This window comes from Schistocerca gregaria, chromosome 2, assembly GCF_023897955.1.
Source record: "Schistocerca gregaria isolate iqSchGreg1 chromosome 2, iqSchGreg1.2, whole genome shotgun sequence".
NCBI lineage: Eukaryota > Metazoa > Arthropoda > Insecta > Orthoptera > Acrididae > Schistocerca > Schistocerca gregaria.
In genome coordinates, this window is record NC_064921.1 from 690,413,471 (window position 1) to 690,431,907 (window position 18,437).

Below are 18,437 nucleotides of genomic sequence, written 5' to 3' on the forward strand. Positions count from 1 at the left end.
TGCTGTAGATATACGGAGATGGTTATGGTGATGTTTGCGCATAAAAGACTAGCTTGATGAGCTGCACCAAACATCTTCGGACTGTAGACAACAACAACAATGTAGATTGCTGTAGATATACAGAGATGGTGATGGTGATGTTTGCGCATAACAGACTAGCTTGATGAGCTGCACCAAACATCTTCGGACTGTAGACAACAACAACAACAACAACAACATATAAAAGGGCATATAGCTCGGCAAACATCAGAGATGTCAAGTTGAAGGAAATTTCAGACTTTATCAACTCTTAAAGTTAAGTAGCCTAGTTGTTAACTGCGACGAAATGGAACTTCCTTGAGGAAAGCGAAGTGAAGGAATTGTGCAGAAGAGTGTGACTAGCGATAGACTATGAAGGAGTTTACTTGTACAGTAATCCGGAAGCAAAAAGGAAAGAATACGCCTCTTTCAGTTTACCACTTATAAAAATCAGCTCATTTAAACACAGTAGAAAACAAAAGAGGTAACTTCCGGTACTCAGGAAAAATAGCCGGGCATAGATAAGAATATGGTGTGGTTGACTGAAGATTTTGCGTGAACTGTCAAGAAGTACCCGACTAAATTAAATTACATCATAAGTTTCTCCTGGTTCTGGGAGACGTTCCTGTTCGTCTTCGAATGAAGGAAGACGACTTATATGTGAAATATGATGCCGTAAAAGTCATATTTATGCTTTCTTACACCGCTCCTCTCACCCAGCCCAACAGCACGACATCCATTGACAGGGAATGGACCAAGGTATTTCACAATAAGTTTCTACGACTTTTAAAACAGAAGTCTCAAAGGCATAGCAAGGAGTCTAAGTATAGGCCTTCAACTAAGAACCGATCACAGTTAATTTTTCTTACAGGGAGAGTACTTGCCATTCATATCACCTAAAAGAAATAAAAACGAAATTCGTACTGCAGTAAATCTATTGTTGACGTTTTTTCAAAAGCGTGTGTCTCGTCTCTCTGCACGTAACAGTAAATTCGGATGGTGCTAGAACGGGCCCCAATGATAATTGAGTAGGCCACATTATCCGGAACAAGATTCAAAATGAAAGAACTACAACGGGAAGTAAGTACTTTGTTTCATAGTAATGCAAAGATGAAATATGAAGAACAAGAGAGGCAATCAAAATCACCTAATTCTCGTGAATGTGTCCGTATGTGTCATTTATTAGTTAATTTATTGGACATTCATTCCAATGGCAGGCCGCGGTGGTCTAGCGGTTCTAGGCGCGCAAGTCCAGAACCGCGCGATTGCTACGGTCGCAGGTTCGAATCCTGCCTCGGGCATGGATGTGTGTGATGTCCTTAGGTTAGTTAGGTTTAATTAGTTCTAAGTTCTAGGCGACTGATGACCTGAGAAGGTTAGTCGCATAGTGCTCAGAGCCATTTGAACCAACCATTCCAATGACAGACATTTTGTTAAAAATTGTGGAAACACTAGAAGAAACAGGAAATAACTGACGATTCCGTGAACTGTGATTGGAAGGATGATTGTTGTGTTAATTAAATTCTAGAACTAAAAGATAGTAGCTACCAAGGGCAAAGAAAATTTTCACTGAAAATGTAAAGACTGTAAATGGTTTGGTTAAATAAAGGAGTTAGAAAACGCTTAAACTTAAGCAATGAGCAAAGTCTGTTTCGTTTCGTAAAATGTAAACTTGATTTTATAAATGGAAGACAGATTTGCGTGAAATTCGAAACATGCACCAAAATAAAACACGCAAACTGGTGAAAGAAAAAATAATATTCGAAAGATCTAGAACCGAGAATCAATGCACCGTCACCGAGAGACGACTATGATATGGGGCGCTCTGAATTGCAAGTGAGACGAACATAACTTATTTCCAAGTTCCTTCTATCTGGTTTAGCAATTCAGGAAATTATTCAGAAATTTCAAGTCAATTAAATTCAATTTATTGTCAGCAATTTTAGACCTTTGTTCGAAAACTGTAAACAGGTACAATACATATTCAACAATAATGGTAACATACAATGTTTTAAACTATGTATATAGCAATAAGTCATGTTAACGCCAACTGTTGCTAATAACAAATTAGAAATAAACAGAAATTGAAAATAAGTTTCAGTTAAAAAATAACATAAAATACAATGAATTAATTCACGTTCCTGGTCAATAACGTCCGGCTAATATCTCGGAGTAACTGTTGCTCGAATTGCTGTTGCAGACGCAGCATGATGCGCTTAGCCGATCACGGCGGTCTTCCGTCTCGATAGTTCAAAAAGTGGTTCAAATGGCTCTGAGCACTATGGAACTTAACAGCTGAGGTCATCAGTTCCCTAGAACTTAGAACTACTTAAACCTAACTAACCTAAGGACATCACAGACATCCATGCCCGAGGCAGGATTCGAACCTGCGACCTTAGCGATCACGCGGTTCAGACTCAAGCGCCTAGAACCGCTCGGCCACTCCGGCCGGCCGTCTCGGTAGTGCTACATGGCAGTCCAGAGCCAGGCCGTCTTGTGAACGCACCTTCCTGCCATCACCGCTGCCAGCAAACGCGTACCGTGGCTACATTCCTGCCAAGTCTTTCTGCAGCTACAGTAGCGCGGAAGAAACATCTAGCTTCTCGTAGCCTTGTTACACGATCTCGTTCAAATTCAGTGAGGTGTTGATAACAACCACTTCGTCTTCTTAAAGGGCTTCTTATCTAACGACAACTCACTACGTCCATTCTCAAAGATAACTAAAGCTCACTACCGTTACAGAGCGTGTTTAGAGCAAACTTCATTTAAACAACTTTGGGGAGTTACTAGCGCCACTCCTAGGCGACTGATGCGAAATTTGAATAGCATCATCTTTCAGATACAGAAACACGCCTGCCAACTTTCGTTTACTTCGTACAACTCCTCTATGGTACTGGGACTTTTTCCGTCATTTTAGCTTGAGTAAATTAAATTACATCAAAAGTTTCTGCCGCTTACTGACAACGATCTCCTCTATCCACAAACTATCGAAGGAGACAATGTGCAATATGGCGTCATAAAAGTCGTATTTCTGCTTGCTTACGCCAGTCTTCTCACCCAGCTGAACAACACGATCTCCTCTCACAAGGGATGGACCAAGGTATTTAACAATAGGTTCTGTGACCTTTTAATAAAGAAGTTTCAAAGGCGTACCAACGGGTCTAAGTATAGGAGTTCTAAGCATAGGCCTCCAATGAATTGATCATTCTTCATTTTTCTTGCAGAAAGAAGACTTGCTGTTCATATAACGCAAAAGAAATAAAAACGTTCTGCTATTTAGAATTCATACTTTAGTAAAATCTGTTGTTCAGCTTTTTTCCCATAAGTCTGTGTGTCGTCTCTCTGCACGCAGCAGTAAATTAGGATGGTGCTAGAATGGACCCCACTGATAATCGAGTGTGCCAAAGTATCCGGAACGAGACTCAAAACCAAAGAACTGTAACGGCACGTAACTGTTTTTGTGCCTTCACTAGGCAAATGTTTGGGAGTTGGGTCGCTCTGATTGTTTGTTGTAATTTAGTAAAGTGTGGCAGAAAAATGAAAGTAATAAAAGTTGCATTTGTTGTATAATGTTATAAAAATATTAGCTACCCTTCCTGTGTCTATCAATTGGTGTTGCAGAGTGTTCGGAGCGACGAGACGCGGCCACGTAATGCGGAAGTGCGCCTCGTGAGTCTGTGCATCGCGCCGCTGCCACGAAGTTCCCAGTGCTCTGACAACCCAAAGACTGGATTCCCCGAGGGCGAAGCATGTGCGGGACATTTTGAACCTTCGGCTGAACGCCTTTCTGGAGGTAAGACTATGGTGATTGGAGTGCATTTTGAGCCCTGAAGACACTGATCGAACATCACATACTTCTTGGTGCATACAAACGATATTTGCAGGTCGTAACTGTACTATCTAACGTTCCAATGCACGTGAAGAAATACGGTGAAGAGCCGTGAAGCGTTTAATTTCGGAAACGAACCAGCAGTAGCTGCTATTTTTTCAGTAGCCCTACTGGTGAATGTAAGGTACAAAACGTTTCGTTTTTCAGTGCTTTGAAAGAGCTCAGATGTCGGTGAGAACACTACACAGATATCAGCATTCAGCTGCACTGCAGGAATCACGAGACGTCGATAATGTAACATAGCAGATACCGAAAACATCACGTAATGCTTAACACATCTCACTCAAAAAATTTGGAGCTTTAAACTACAAAATACTACAATTCGTGCTCATGATAAAGTGTTAAGCTGCGGATAAACACTTATGGCAGATTGAAACTTCCTGGCAGATTAAAACTGTGTGCCGGACCGAGACTCGAACTCGGTACATTTGCCTTTCGCGGGCAAGTGCTCTACCCAAACACGACTCACACCCCCTCCTCAAAGCTTTACTTCTGCCAGTACCTCGGGTCCTACTTTCCAAACTTATTGAAGCTCTCCTGCGAATCTTGCAGAACTAGCACTCCTGAAAGAAAGGATATTGCGGAGACATGGCTTAGACCCCAGGCTGTGGCTAAGGCATGTCTCTGCAATATCTGTCAGGAAGTTTCATATCAGCGCACACTCCGCTGCAGAGTGAAAATCTCATTAAGGCAGATTTCTTGGAGTATTTTAAAAAGAAATCGGTAAACAATGAATGATGGTCGTTTGTTTATAAAGTAATTTAGTATCTTGTAATCTTGTAGTTGCTTACGCGCAACAGGTAATTAGTCACATAGCTGAAAAGAAGGTATGTTATGACCAAAGGCGAGTATGTTTACCAGCACAGTGTCCACCGAGGCACCTTTCAAATCGTTCGCTGTTCACAGCAGGCCATTTACGCTATCGAGGGGCTAACCGTATCAGAGATCCGAAGACTTCACAACAGTTATTGCAAATTCCTTAAAGGATTCCTCTGTGTAGAAAGGATTTTTCAATTGATAATATTTAGAACTCCGTTACATTAATACCCGTACAAACTACCAATAGCTGAATACATTAGTCTGGCTTTCACGTAAGTCTTATCTCAAGTAGTTCCAAGTACGCCCACATATTTCCTCCAAAAAAAGGGAAAAAATGGTCAGCAACTGCCTTTGTACCGTACCGTAAAATTGGGTGACTAGAAGTAGTTTTCAACTTAAAAGAAAAACCTGATAATTTAAAATAGGAATACGAAAATCAAAATTATATTGGATAATAGGTCCTCTACTAACTTTGAATTATAATTAAAAAGTGGGTTGAACAGAAACGTCACTGTGAATCCTATTATTTTTTGAATGTATTTGTCTCTAAGGTGAACATAGACATGTTTTCAATCTGGGCGGAAAGATTTTATCCGATTCAAAGCTTTTATTCAATACAAAAACAAAAGAATATTTATTGTTATACCTCCAATTACTATACTGCATCCTTAAACGGATGCACTTGATTTGTTTGTTAATGCGTCAGGTAACCGACAAGATATTTAAAAATGATGTATTTCAGTCTATAATTCGGATCCCCAGAAGTAACAAAGAGTTCTAAAAAAACATCAACGTAATCTTCGCCTTCTAAATAACTAACTTTGTATTCAGACAATGCCAGAAGATTGGAACATTTTCCATATTCTTTAATGACAACATAATCTCCTCGGTTGGAAACAGTACGAGGTGGTTCTTCATTTCCGTCAAATCTTTGGCCTTCTTCTATAGAAACACTTACTATTACTAGTTCCACACACCTTGCATATTCCTAGAACACAGCTCTGCAGTTTTAATTAGCCAAAATATAAGTCATATGAAAGTATACTTTAAAACTGAACTTATGGTAAATTAACCGATATTGTAAATTTGTTTATGATGTACTTAAATTAAAACACTACGTCTTAGATTTGTTCTTACAAATAATGTTCGAAGTGAGTAAATTCGTCACCATATCCGATGTTTGTCATAGAGTGAACAAAACATTAACTGACAGTGTCGCCAACATTGAAATTTGTAATTTTCCCTTTAGATTTTTTTCCCTACCAACCTAGAAAAGCAAACCTTTGGAAGATATTCCCATTTGCCTTCCAATCCGACAGCACAGAACTTTTTTCTAAGTTTCGTTTCCCTTCAGCCCACTGTTTCATTTCACCCCATTTTACAGTGCTGGAGTTGTTCATTCTTGCTTACTGTGACTCGTAATTATATCTGCAGCTGAGTGGATTTTGCAAGCATTTAAAATTCATAGTGAAATGTTTGCAAAATAAGACCACGTGACATCGGCGGCATCAAGACAATATTTCAAGCATGAAAAATTAAGGCTTAGTATTATTAATCTACAATCACGTTCTCCTGCGCCATCTCACATTTTTAAAGATACATGTCGTCTTCATTGAAATTACTGATCAGTAAAAGTCCTTGTTGGAGAGCGGAGAAGTATGGTGACACAAGAAGGCGTTAATTTGTAGTTTCAATGCAACAAAATGATGCACATGATAATAAGAGTCGTAAATGGACTCTTCAATGGACATTAGATTTCAGGCTGGACTTGTAGGAATGAAAACGCGTAACCGATAGCGTGCTGATGGCACGCGATAGTTGTGTCAGCAAACCGAGCACTTCCAACGAATCTGACATGCTGAAACGTTATTGCATGTTTTGTACAATATTAGTAAAAAGGATAAAGTATGCGGCTAAAGAACGAAAACATAATTAACCTTGTATCAGTTTTTACTCAGGCAAGACTACAGAATATTACAGATACTTTACCTTTTACTTTTCGTACCCTACTTTTCTTTTCTTAACAAAAAAACAGGGCACAATCATAAGTCGTTAAAAAGGTATTAATTAAAGACAAGCAGATGTTTCAATCTCTGACACAGTTAAATATTACTTTGGAATACATTATGGGAGTGACAGTGATCAATGTGTTACAAATATTTACTATCAAAAACAGTGTTGATCACAGTTTATTTATTATGGTGACCGGTTTTGACCACTAGTGATTCTCCAGCAGAAGGAGGTTCTTACTCATTGGTCTGAAGATGACCACAGTAGTGGTCGAAACCGGTCACCATAATAAATAAATTGTGATCAAGATTGTTTTTGATTGTAAATAAAAAAACAGTTAACTATACTGATTCTCTGCAGACTGTAGTATAATGCTGTCAACAACCTGAAGGTTGCTTCGAACGCTTCAGTGTTTTACTGGGAATGATCGAATGGCAAGTAATTATGCCGTTTCCATCCTCCGGCCTTCGAACAGACTAACCTAGCTACTGGTTGACGTTCAACCATGGTATAACTTGGCGATTTTTACAAGAACAAACATTGACAAAGATGATAAAAGTAATAAGTGAGAGATTAAAATCCTAGAAGAGAGCGGGCATCAAACCCGAAAGATTGAAAGTCTTCGAAAGGCATTTATCTTAACGTTGATGTACGAGAGCACGTCAAAAATTATCTGCAATGTTTACATAACTTTTCTTACGTTGTTCATACAGACATCTGCCTTCGTTTATGTTATTGTTAGGTTGTTGTGGTCCTGCTATAAACGTTTGGTACTAATTCCTCAATTTGTCTTCCTTTTGCTGCAGATAGACCATGACTACTACATTAGAAGTTTGCACGAAAGAGGAACAAGAGCAGTGATTCGAGTTTTGTAGTCGGAAGGGGTAACGCGGCTGCAGTCTATTAAAGGCGTCCGACACAATACGGAAACAGTGTCTTGCTGCAACGGAGTTCCTACGAATGGACTGCAAAATTCAGAAATGGTCGCACAATTGTTATTCATGAGGCAGGACCTGTACGACCACCCACGGCCACATATGATCACAACATTCCTGCGTGCGCGTGACGTGGTTCTGGTGGGCACACGAGTTCAAAAATGGTTCAAATGGCTCTGAGCACTATAGGACTTAACAGCTATGGTCATCAGTCCCCAAGAACTTACAACTACTTAAACCTAACTAACCTAAAGACATCACACAACACCCAGGCATCACGAGGCAGAGAAAATCCCTGACCCCGCCGGGAATCGGACCCAGGAACCCGGGCGCGGGAAGTGAGAACGCTACCGCACGACCACGAGGTGCGGTAGGACACACGAGTGACTGCTGATGAATTGGCACATCGTCTGCAAATTAATCATCCAGCCGTCAAAGTGATACAGCCTTCCTTCGCAAGCATTTCACCTTGAATACTACTCTTTTATAAAATCCACGCAAGTGCGAATATAAAGCTTGCATGACGAGTCACAGTTTGCAATATTGAACAATTCAGGTACTGTAAAATAGGGTGAATAGAAACAGCAGGCTGAAGAGAAAGGACACTTCAAAGAAAGTTCTGTGCTGTCGTGTCGGAAGACAAATGGGAATATCATTGAAAGATTTGTTCGTCTACGTCGGAAGGGAACCAGTCGAAAAGGGAAATTACAAATTTCCAAGTAGGGTTTTGTTCACTCTGTGACATACACCTGATATCGGGGCGAATTTACTTATTTCAAACATTATTTTTAAGTACCTATCTAAATAGCATTATTTTAATTTAAGTACATCGTAAACAATTTTACAATTTCGTTTCTTTAACCAGAAGTTCAGTTTTAAAGTATACAGGGTGTCCTCTCAAACCTCCATGAATTCAAAGACCCAGGAAAAAAAACCACAGCACATTCGATAATGAAAAATGCACCACACTGAAGAGCATCTCAAAGAATTTATTTATTTATGATCAGTGCACCTCTACATGTGAACCATTTGTAGCACGGAGAATATCGAATCTATATTCAATTTTTTACCAAGTTATTTGTAACATTTCCTCTGTTATTGTTGCAGTTGGATTATTGATACGATGTCGCAACGCAGGAATATCGTCCACTTTGGTCGCATACACGAGGTCCTTCACTAATCCCCACATGAAGAAACCAAGCGGCCTAATGTCTCGGCGAACGTGGTGTCCAGGCAATGGGTCCTCCGCGTCCAATCCAATGATTGGGAAATTTCCTACCCAGGAACTTGCCGAGATACATTGACCAATGCGGTGGAGCTCCACCTTGTTGAAAAATGGTGTTGGGTTGCAATCTTGTATCTGAGGTTACACAGCCTGCTCCAACATGTACAGATACATTGATCCATGTACTGCTTGTTCCGCAAAGAAGAACGTTCCAACAATCCTGTCGTGCTTTAGCCAGCACGAGATGTTTAGTTTAGGGCTATCAAAAACATGTTCAATGACAAAGTGCGGATTTTGCGACCCCCAAATCCGAACATTATGCCTATTAATCCTTCCTGATAGATGAAAGGTTGACTCGTCTGAGAATAAACCTTTCCAGAAAGCTGGCATCCATATCAATACGCTGCAGCATATTCGCATCAAAGTGTTGTTGGCGTGGTTTGTCGTTCGGCGCCAGATATTGCAGAATTTGCACTTTGTAACCACACATACAAAGACGCTGGTGAACTACGCGATGAAATGTTGATAGAGGTACATCAAGTTGCCTAGATGCTTGATGAATTGACTTACGTGGGCTTCTGAGAAACATGTGTCACATCAGATGGATCACACTCATACACACAATGATAATTTCTTTGCACAGTCTTCAGCGATTTTGTTTCCGCAAACCGTACTACTGCTTGCGCGCGCTGATGTTGAGTCGCCATTTTCACTTCATGCGACCATGCTGCATTCTGGCGACCATACTTGGCACTTCTGACGCGGGAATATAAATTCTTTGAGACGCTCTACAATTTGGTGCATTTTTCATTGTAGTACCTCAGTGGTTTTTCTCTCCTGGGTCCTTGAAATCAGGGAGGTCTGAGTTTGACTTATGTTTCAGCTAATTGAAAATGTAGGGTTGTGTTCTAGAAATCTGTGGGGTGTATGGAAATAATAATAGCAATAGCAAGTGTTTCTAAAGAAGAATATCAAGAATTTGACGAAAATGTACCACCACGCACTGTTCTCAATAAAGGAGCTTATGTTGTGATTAAAGAATATGCAGTATGTTGCAGTCATTTATATTGTATGACTGTAAAATTTATCATTTAGAAGACGAAGATTATGTTGATACTCTTTCCAAACTGTTCGTTACATCTGGGGATACGATCTGTAGGCAGAAATACATCATTTTTAAATATGTTCTCAGTGACCTGACACATCAACACACAAACCAAGATCATCAATTTAAAGTTACAGTACAGCAATTGAAGATATAACAATAAATATTTTTTGCTTGTGTATTGAATAAAACTTCTTTGAATCGGATAAAATCTTTCTCATCCTCCTAGTTTGAAAACACGTCTATGTTCACCTCAGAGACCAATAAATTCAAAAAATAATAGAACTGACAGTAACGTTTTTGTTCAAGTCTCTCTTTAGTTGTAATTTCAAAGATAAATACAAGACCGGTATCTCATATAATTTTGATTTTCATATTTCTTTTTTAAATTGCCAGTTTTTTCTTTTAAATTGTAAACTAGTTCTAGTCACCCTTTTTTACGGTACAAAGACAAGTCTGTGCACGTCGTTGCTGACTACATTTTCTTTTTTTTCTTTATGAAGAAAATGTGTGGCCGCACCTCAAACTGCTTGAGATTAAAGACTTTCGTGAAAGCCCTAGTAATGTATTCAGTTATTGGTAGTTTGTACGGATAATAATGTACCGAAGTTCTAAACATTATCAATCGAGAAATACGTTTTACACAGAGGAATTCTTTTAGGAAATGCAATAATTTTTGCGAAGCCTTAGGATCTCTGTCAAGTGCTGGCCTCAAGGCCCCTCAATCGTGTAAGTGGTCTACTTTGAACAGCGGACAAATGAAAGGTGTCTCGGCGGCCATTGTCCCGGTAAATTTATTCGCCTTTCGCTATAACATATACAGGGTGTTACAAAAAGTACGGCCAAACTTTCAGGAAACATTCTTCACACACAAAGAAAGAAAATATGTTATGTGGACTTGTGTCCGGAAACGCTTACTTTCCATGTTAGAGCTCATTTTATTACTTCTCTTCAAATCACATTAATCATGGAATGGAAACACACAGAAACAGAACGTACCAGCGTGACTTCAAACTATTTGTTACAGGAAATGTTCATAATGTCCTCCGTTAGCGAGGATACATGCATCCACCCTACGTCGCATGGAATCCCTGATGCGCTGATGCAGCCCTAAAGAATAGCGTATTGTATCACAGCCGTCCACAAAACGAGGACGAAGAGTCTCTATATTTGGTACCGGGGTTGCGTAGACAAGAGCTTTCAAATGCCCCCGTAAATGAAAGTCAAGAGGGTTGAGATCAGGAGAGCGTGGAGGCCATGGAATTGGTCCGCCTCTACCAATTCATCGGTCACCGAATCTGTCGTTGAGAAGCGTACGAACACTTCGACTGAAATGTGCAGGAGCTCCATCGTGCATGGACCACAAGTTGTGTCGTACTTGTAAAGGCAAAGGCACATGTTCTAGCAGCACAGGTAGAGTATCCCGTATGAAATTATGATAACATGCTCCATTGAGCGTAGGTGGAAGAACATGGGGCCCAATCAAGACATCACCAACAATGCCTGCCCAAATGTTCACAGAAAATCTGTGTTGATGACGTGATTGCACAATTGCGTGCAGATTCTCGTCATCCCACACATGTTGATTGTGAAAATTTACAATTTAATCACGTTGGAATGAAGCCTCATCCGTAAAGACAACATTTGCACTGAAATGAGGATTGACACATTGTTGGATGAACCATTCGCAGAAGTGTACCCGTGGAGGCGAAACAGGTGCTGATAGGGCCTGCACACGCTGTACATGGTACGGAAACAACTGGTTCTCCCGTAACACTCTCCGTACAGTGATCCCGTAACACTCTCCCTACAGTGACGTGGTCAACTTTACCTTGTACAGCAGCAACTTCTCTGACGCTGACATTAGGGTTATCGTCAACTGCACGAACAATTGCCTCGTCCATTGCAGGTGTCCTCGTCGTTCTAGGTCTTCCCCAGTCGCGAGTCATAGGCTGGAATGTTCCGTGCTCCCTAAGACGATGATCAATTGCTTCGAACGTCTTCCTGTCGGGACACCCTCATTCTGGAAATCTGTCTCGATACAAACGTACCCCGCCACGGCTATTGCCCCGTGCTAATCCATACATCAAATGGGCATCTGCCAACCCCGCATTTGTAAACATTGCACTGACTGCAAAACCAGGTTTGTGATGAACACTAACCTGTTAATGTTACGCCGGCCGCGGTGGTCTCGCAGTTCTAGGCGCGCAGTCCGGAACCGTGCGACTGCTGCGGTCGCAGGTTGGAATCCTGCCTCGGGCATGGATGTGTGTGATGTCCTTAGGTTAGTTAGGTTTAAGCAGTTGTAAGTTCTAGGGGACTAATGACCACAGCAGTTGAGCCCCATAGTGCTCAGAGCCATTTGAACCATTTTTTTGTTGATGTTACGTACTGATGTGCTTGATGCTAGTACTGTAGAACAATGAGTCGCATGTCAACACAAACACCGAAGTCAACATAACCTTCCTTCAATTGGGCTAACTGGCGGTGAATCGAGGAAGTATAGTACATACTGACGAAACTAAAATGAGCTCTAACATGGAAATTACGCGTTTCCGAAGACATGTCCACATAACATCTTTTCTTTATCTGTGTGTGAGGAATGTTTCCTGAAAATTTGGCCGTACCTTTTTGTAACACCCTGTATTACGTCCCGCATAAACAACTATAAGATAGCAATTTAATTTATAAACAAACGACCGTCGGTCACTGTTTACCGATTTATTTTTAAAATACTGCCTGAAATTTGTCGCAAGTGTTAGTATGCAAATAAATGCAGCTTATTACGTTAGCACGAGCACGAATTGTAACATTTCGTTGTTTAAAGCTCCATATTTTTTGAGTGAGTTGTGTTTAGCATTACAAGCTTTTTTCGGTACCTGATATATTACATTATTGCCGTCTCGTGGCATCTGCAGTATAAGCTGAATTTTGATATATGTGTAGTGTTCTCACCAACGTCTGAGCTGATTCATAGAACTACAAAACTAAACGTTTTTATCATATGTTCACCAGTAGGGCAACTGAAAAAATAGCAGCTACTGCTGGTTCCTTTCCGAAATTATTCGTGCAATTAAACGCTGCACGGCTCTTCACCGTGTTTCTTCGCGTGCACTGGAACGCGTAGATAGTACAGTTAGGACTAACAAATACCGTATGTATGCACCAAGAAATACATTATGTTCGATCTGTGTCTTCAGATGCCACAATGCACTCTAATCACCAGAGTATTACCTCCAAAAAGGCTTTCTGCCGAAGGTTCAAAATGTCCTGCGCCTGTTGAGCAGTCGAGGAGTCTTATTCTTTGGGTTGTCAGAGCACTGGGAACTTCGTGGCAGCGGCGCGATGCACAGACTCGCGAGGCGCACTTCCGCATTACGTGGCCGCGTCTCGTCGCTCCGAACACTCTGCAACACCAATTGATACAAACAGGAAGAGCATGAAATATTTTTTATAACATAATACAACAAAGGCAGATTTTGCTACTTTCATTTTTCTGTCAGACTTCACTTAATAACAATTAATCGAGCGACCAATCTCGCAAATATTTGCCTAGTGAAGGCACAAAAACAGTTACGTGCCGTTACTGTGCTTTGGTTTTGAGTCTTGTTCCTGATGATTTGGCAGACTGCATTATCAGTGGGGTCCATTCTAGCACCACATCCGAATTTACTGCTACGTGAAGAGAGACGACACACAAACTCATGGGAATAAAAGCTGAACGACAGATTTTACTAAAGTATGAATTTTGAATCGCCGAACGTTTTTGTTTCCTTTACGTGATATGAACAGTAAGTTCTCTTTCTGCAGGAAAAATGAACAATGATCAGTTCTTAGTTCAAGGGCTATATTTAGACCGGTTGCTATGCCTTTGAGACTTCTTTATTAAAATATTTTAGAAACATCTTGTCAGATACCTTGGTCCATTCCATGTCAGTGAAGTACGTGCTGTTGGGCTGGATGAGAGCAGTGGTGAAAAGAAGCAGAAATACGACTTTTATGACACAGTATTCCACATCAAAGTCAACTTTTATAATTCTAAGACGGACAGGAGGGTTGCCCATAACCAGCAGAAACTTATGATATTATTTAATTTACTGAAGCTAAAAGCCGGAAAAAGTTCCGATACCAAGAAGGAGTTGTACGAACTACACGAAAGTTGGTAGATGTGTTTCTACGTCCCCGATACGAATTTGTCTATTGTTGCTCACGTAGCTCTCATATATTGTCGAATTGTTATCAAGTCAATCAATTTACCAAATCTGTGTAGAAGCAATTAGCCATGCCTGCAGATGTTGGTTTTCACCTGCGTTACAACGTCCTTCCACTGTAGCTTCAAAAATGGGCAATTTTGTTGGTTTGAATGTAACTGATTACCTTAAATACGACTTTTGATAAGCATTAAGCTCTCCATAAACACATAGATGGACCTCAAAATGTGCAGTGTACATGTGTTGTTACAAGGCATACAATGAAAGGTATTCACAACGTTTATAGCACGTATTTACCGTAAGAAATCAAAACAATTACAGCTAAATAGACTACACCACAGTTGCTCACCGTGGCCTGATGAAAACATGCCTGACGAGAAAACTGCGTGAAGAATTGCTTCTAAAAGGAAAGGAAACGCGAAACAAAGCATTAATATTAAAATTAAACAATGGAATGGAGTATTGTGATTGAATCTCTAACTATAAAATTAATTTTGAACCATACTCATGTCCTGCATATTAGTACACTCTTCACTTTAAAATGGATTGGCCTCGCTGCTATCGAGTCCGAAATGCAAATCGTACCCATATTTTGTGAAACATCATTCAACAACAGTAAATCATTTTATATACTCTCTGATGCGATATCCGGCCGCTATGACAGAATATTGCTAAAACGGAATTGTCGTACTTTCGCATGGCCGGCGGCGGTGGCAGAGCGGTTCCAGGCGCTTCAGTCCGGCCTTGAAAAACTGAACACAGATCAATCGAGAAAACAGGAAGAAGTTGTGTGGAACCATGAAAAAAATAAGCAAAATATACAAACTGAGTAGTCCATGCGGAAGATATGGAACATCAAGAAGAGTGTGAGCTCAGGAGCGCCGTGGTCCCGTGGTTGGCGTGAGCAGCTGCGGAACGACAGAGCCTTGGTTCAAGTCTTCCTTCGAGTGAAAAGTTTACTTTCTTTATTTTCTCAAATTTATGATCTGTCCGTTCGTTCATTGACGTCTCTGTTCACTGTAATAAGTTTAGTGTCTGTGTTTTGCGACCGCTTCGCAAAACGGTGCGATTAGTAGACGAAAGGACGTGCCTCTCCAATGGGAACCGAAAACATTTGATCGCAAGGTCATAGGTCAACCAATTCCTCCACAGGAAAACACGTCTGATATATTCTATACGACACTGTGACGGCATGTGCGTCACATTACAGGAATATGTTGTCGACCCCCCTTACTTGTACACTTGGCGAATGGGTAAAAAGATTCTTCTACTTTGCACGATTTAGGTTTTCTTGTGGATGTGATAATCACTCGCAAACAAGTGTTGAAAACATCAGAGTTTGTCACATAAACTGCAACAAATGAATGCAAGTTTCACAGTAGCATAGTTTTCCCTGTGCTCTGTCAAAACATATATTTTTAACGTTTTCAAATTGTTCCGTGTGTAGACCGTCAAATCCCGCATATGTCCAAGCAAATCAGAACATGTGCTGAAAATAAAAAATCAAATTTTTCTTTCTAGGGAAGACTTGAACCAAGGACCTCCCGTTCCGGAAGCTGCTCACGCTAACCACGGGACCACGGCGCTCCTGAGTTCTCACTGTCCTTGATGTTGCCTATGTTGCACATACTCAGTTTGTATATTTTGCTTATTTTTTCATAGTTCCACACAACTTCTTCCTGTTTTCTTGATTGATCTGTGGTCAGTTTTTCAAGGCCTATCCACTGTGCCAACTTATAACTAAATCTGAGGGGGGTGCGATGGGGAGGTTCCCTTGTTAGGTTAGTTAGGTTTAAGTAGTTATCAGTCTGGGGGATGATGACCTCAGATGTTAAATCCCATAGTGATGAGAGCCATTTAAACCATCTAATGGGATGATCGGTAGCTGAGTGCATGACAGAAGAGCGGCGCCGCCGCAGCCACTGCCGGTTGTCAGCAAATGAGCCCCGGTGACTTCTGGTCCATGCTAAGTTCAAAGCAGACAGTCGGCCAAGGAATCTTTCGAAAAACATGTTACTGGACAGAACTGTTACTCCTAGTGTGACAAAACGAAATACATTGCAGCTGTGCTATCAATACACTCAGGATATCTGCATGAATACAAAAGGCATTATCAAAAACTAAGCAACGATTGGTTTCTATCGCGAGATATTGCATTCAGACGAAGTGCGTATTACCGAGGTCACGGAAGTAGACTGGCATAACAGTTCTGACAGAAGACAAAGCTTCCTTCAAAAACTGCTGTAGCCTACAGCGTTGCCAGTTTGTGCAGAGAGCTACAAAGAGAGAATTATCAATGTGGCCATTATACACTGAAGAGCCAAAGGAACTGGTACACCTGTCTAATAACATGCAGGGCCCCGCAAGTACCCAGAAGTGCCGTAACACGACGTGGCATGGACTCGACTGACATCTGAAGTAGTGCTTGAGGAAACTGACACCATGAAAACCGCAGAGCTGTCCATAAGTCCGTAAGAGTACGACGGGGAGGAGCTCTCTTCTGAGCAGCACGTGGCAAGGTATCCCAGATAAGCTCAATAATGTTCGTGTCTGGGGAGTTTGGTGGTCAGCGGAAGTGTTTAAACTCTGCACACAACTCTGGGCGTGTGGGTGTCGCATTGTCCTGCTGGAATTGCCCAAGTCTGTCGGAATGCACAATGGACGTGAATGCTTACGTACGAGTACGTGTCACGTGTCAGAATCGTATCTAGATGTATCAGGCGTTCCATATCACTACAACTGCACACATCCCACACCACAGAGCATCCACCAGCTTGAACATTCCGCTGCTAGCACGCAGGGTCCATGGATTCATGAGGTTTTCTCCATAACGTACACGTCCATCCGCTCTATACAATTTGAAACGAGACTCGTCCGACCAGGCAACATTTTTCCAGTCATCAACAATCCAATGTCTGTGTTGACCGGCCTAGGCGATGCGTAAAACTTTGTGTCGTGCAGTCATCAAGGGTACACGAGTGGGCCTTTTGCTTCTAAAGTCCATATCGATGAAGTTTCGTTGAATGGTTCGCATACTGATATTTTTTCATGGCCCAGCACTGAAACGTGCAGCAATTTGGGGAATAGTTGCACTTCTGTCACGTTGAAGGATTCTCTTCCGTTGTCGTTGGTCCCGTTCTTGCGGGATATTTTTCCGGCCGCAGCAATGTCAGAAATATGATGATTTACCGGATTCCTTATATTCACGGTACCCTCGTGAAATGGACGTACGCGAAAATCCCTACTTCGTCGCTGCCTCGGAGATGCTGAGTCACGTCGCTCGTGCGCCTGCTGTAATACCACGTTCAAACTCACTTAAATCTTGACAACCTGCCATTATGGCAGCAGTAACCGATCTAACAACTGCGCCAGGCACTTGTTCTCTTGTATAGTCCTCATTTAAAGCCAGTACCGCCATTAGACTTGTTTATAGTGCTACATTTACATTTACACAGTCATGATATCGGCTTCAGAGCGCCATTATCAAGTGTTTTAAGTGTTATAAATTGCCTAAGATGGCAGAACGTCGTATTAAAATACACTATTAGACGCACTGTGGTTCAAATGGCTCTGAGCACTATGGGACTTAACATCTTAGGTCATCAGTCCCCTAGAACTTAGAACTATTTAAACCTAACTAACCTAAGGACATCACACACATCCATGCCCTAGGCAGGATTCGAACCTGCGACCGCAGCAGCGCCGCGGTTCCGGACTGCAGCGTCTAGAACCGCACGGCCACCGCGGCTGGCTAGACACACTGTCTAAGAGTAGATATTTCTTGCATAGCCTACTGCTTTCTTTCATTACTGAGTACACCATGTTGACTGCCGTTCGCAGCGCCGTATTCTGCCTGGTTACATATTTCTGTATTTGAGTACGCACTCCAATAGCAGTGTCTTTGGCGCTTCAGTGTATATGTCCCATGTCGCGATTTGCGCGGGCTCTGCGGTACCCAGATTTTATGTCAAATAGTGTAAATGAATACAAAGAATGCGAGTTTAACGCCGTCTTAGTGATAATTAGTACTTAAGTGTTAGAAAAACATGAGACTTTTAAAGAGAGAGATTCCAGCTTGGCATTAAAAGAAATTGTGCAGCTCATTGTTGATCTTAATGAAAAGAAGGGTCTCTATGAGCGACTATACAAAGTGATATCAGATACACATGCAGTCATGCGCGTGCAGTCACAGAACGGTCCGTTCTGGCGTGTTTATAACCTTAAA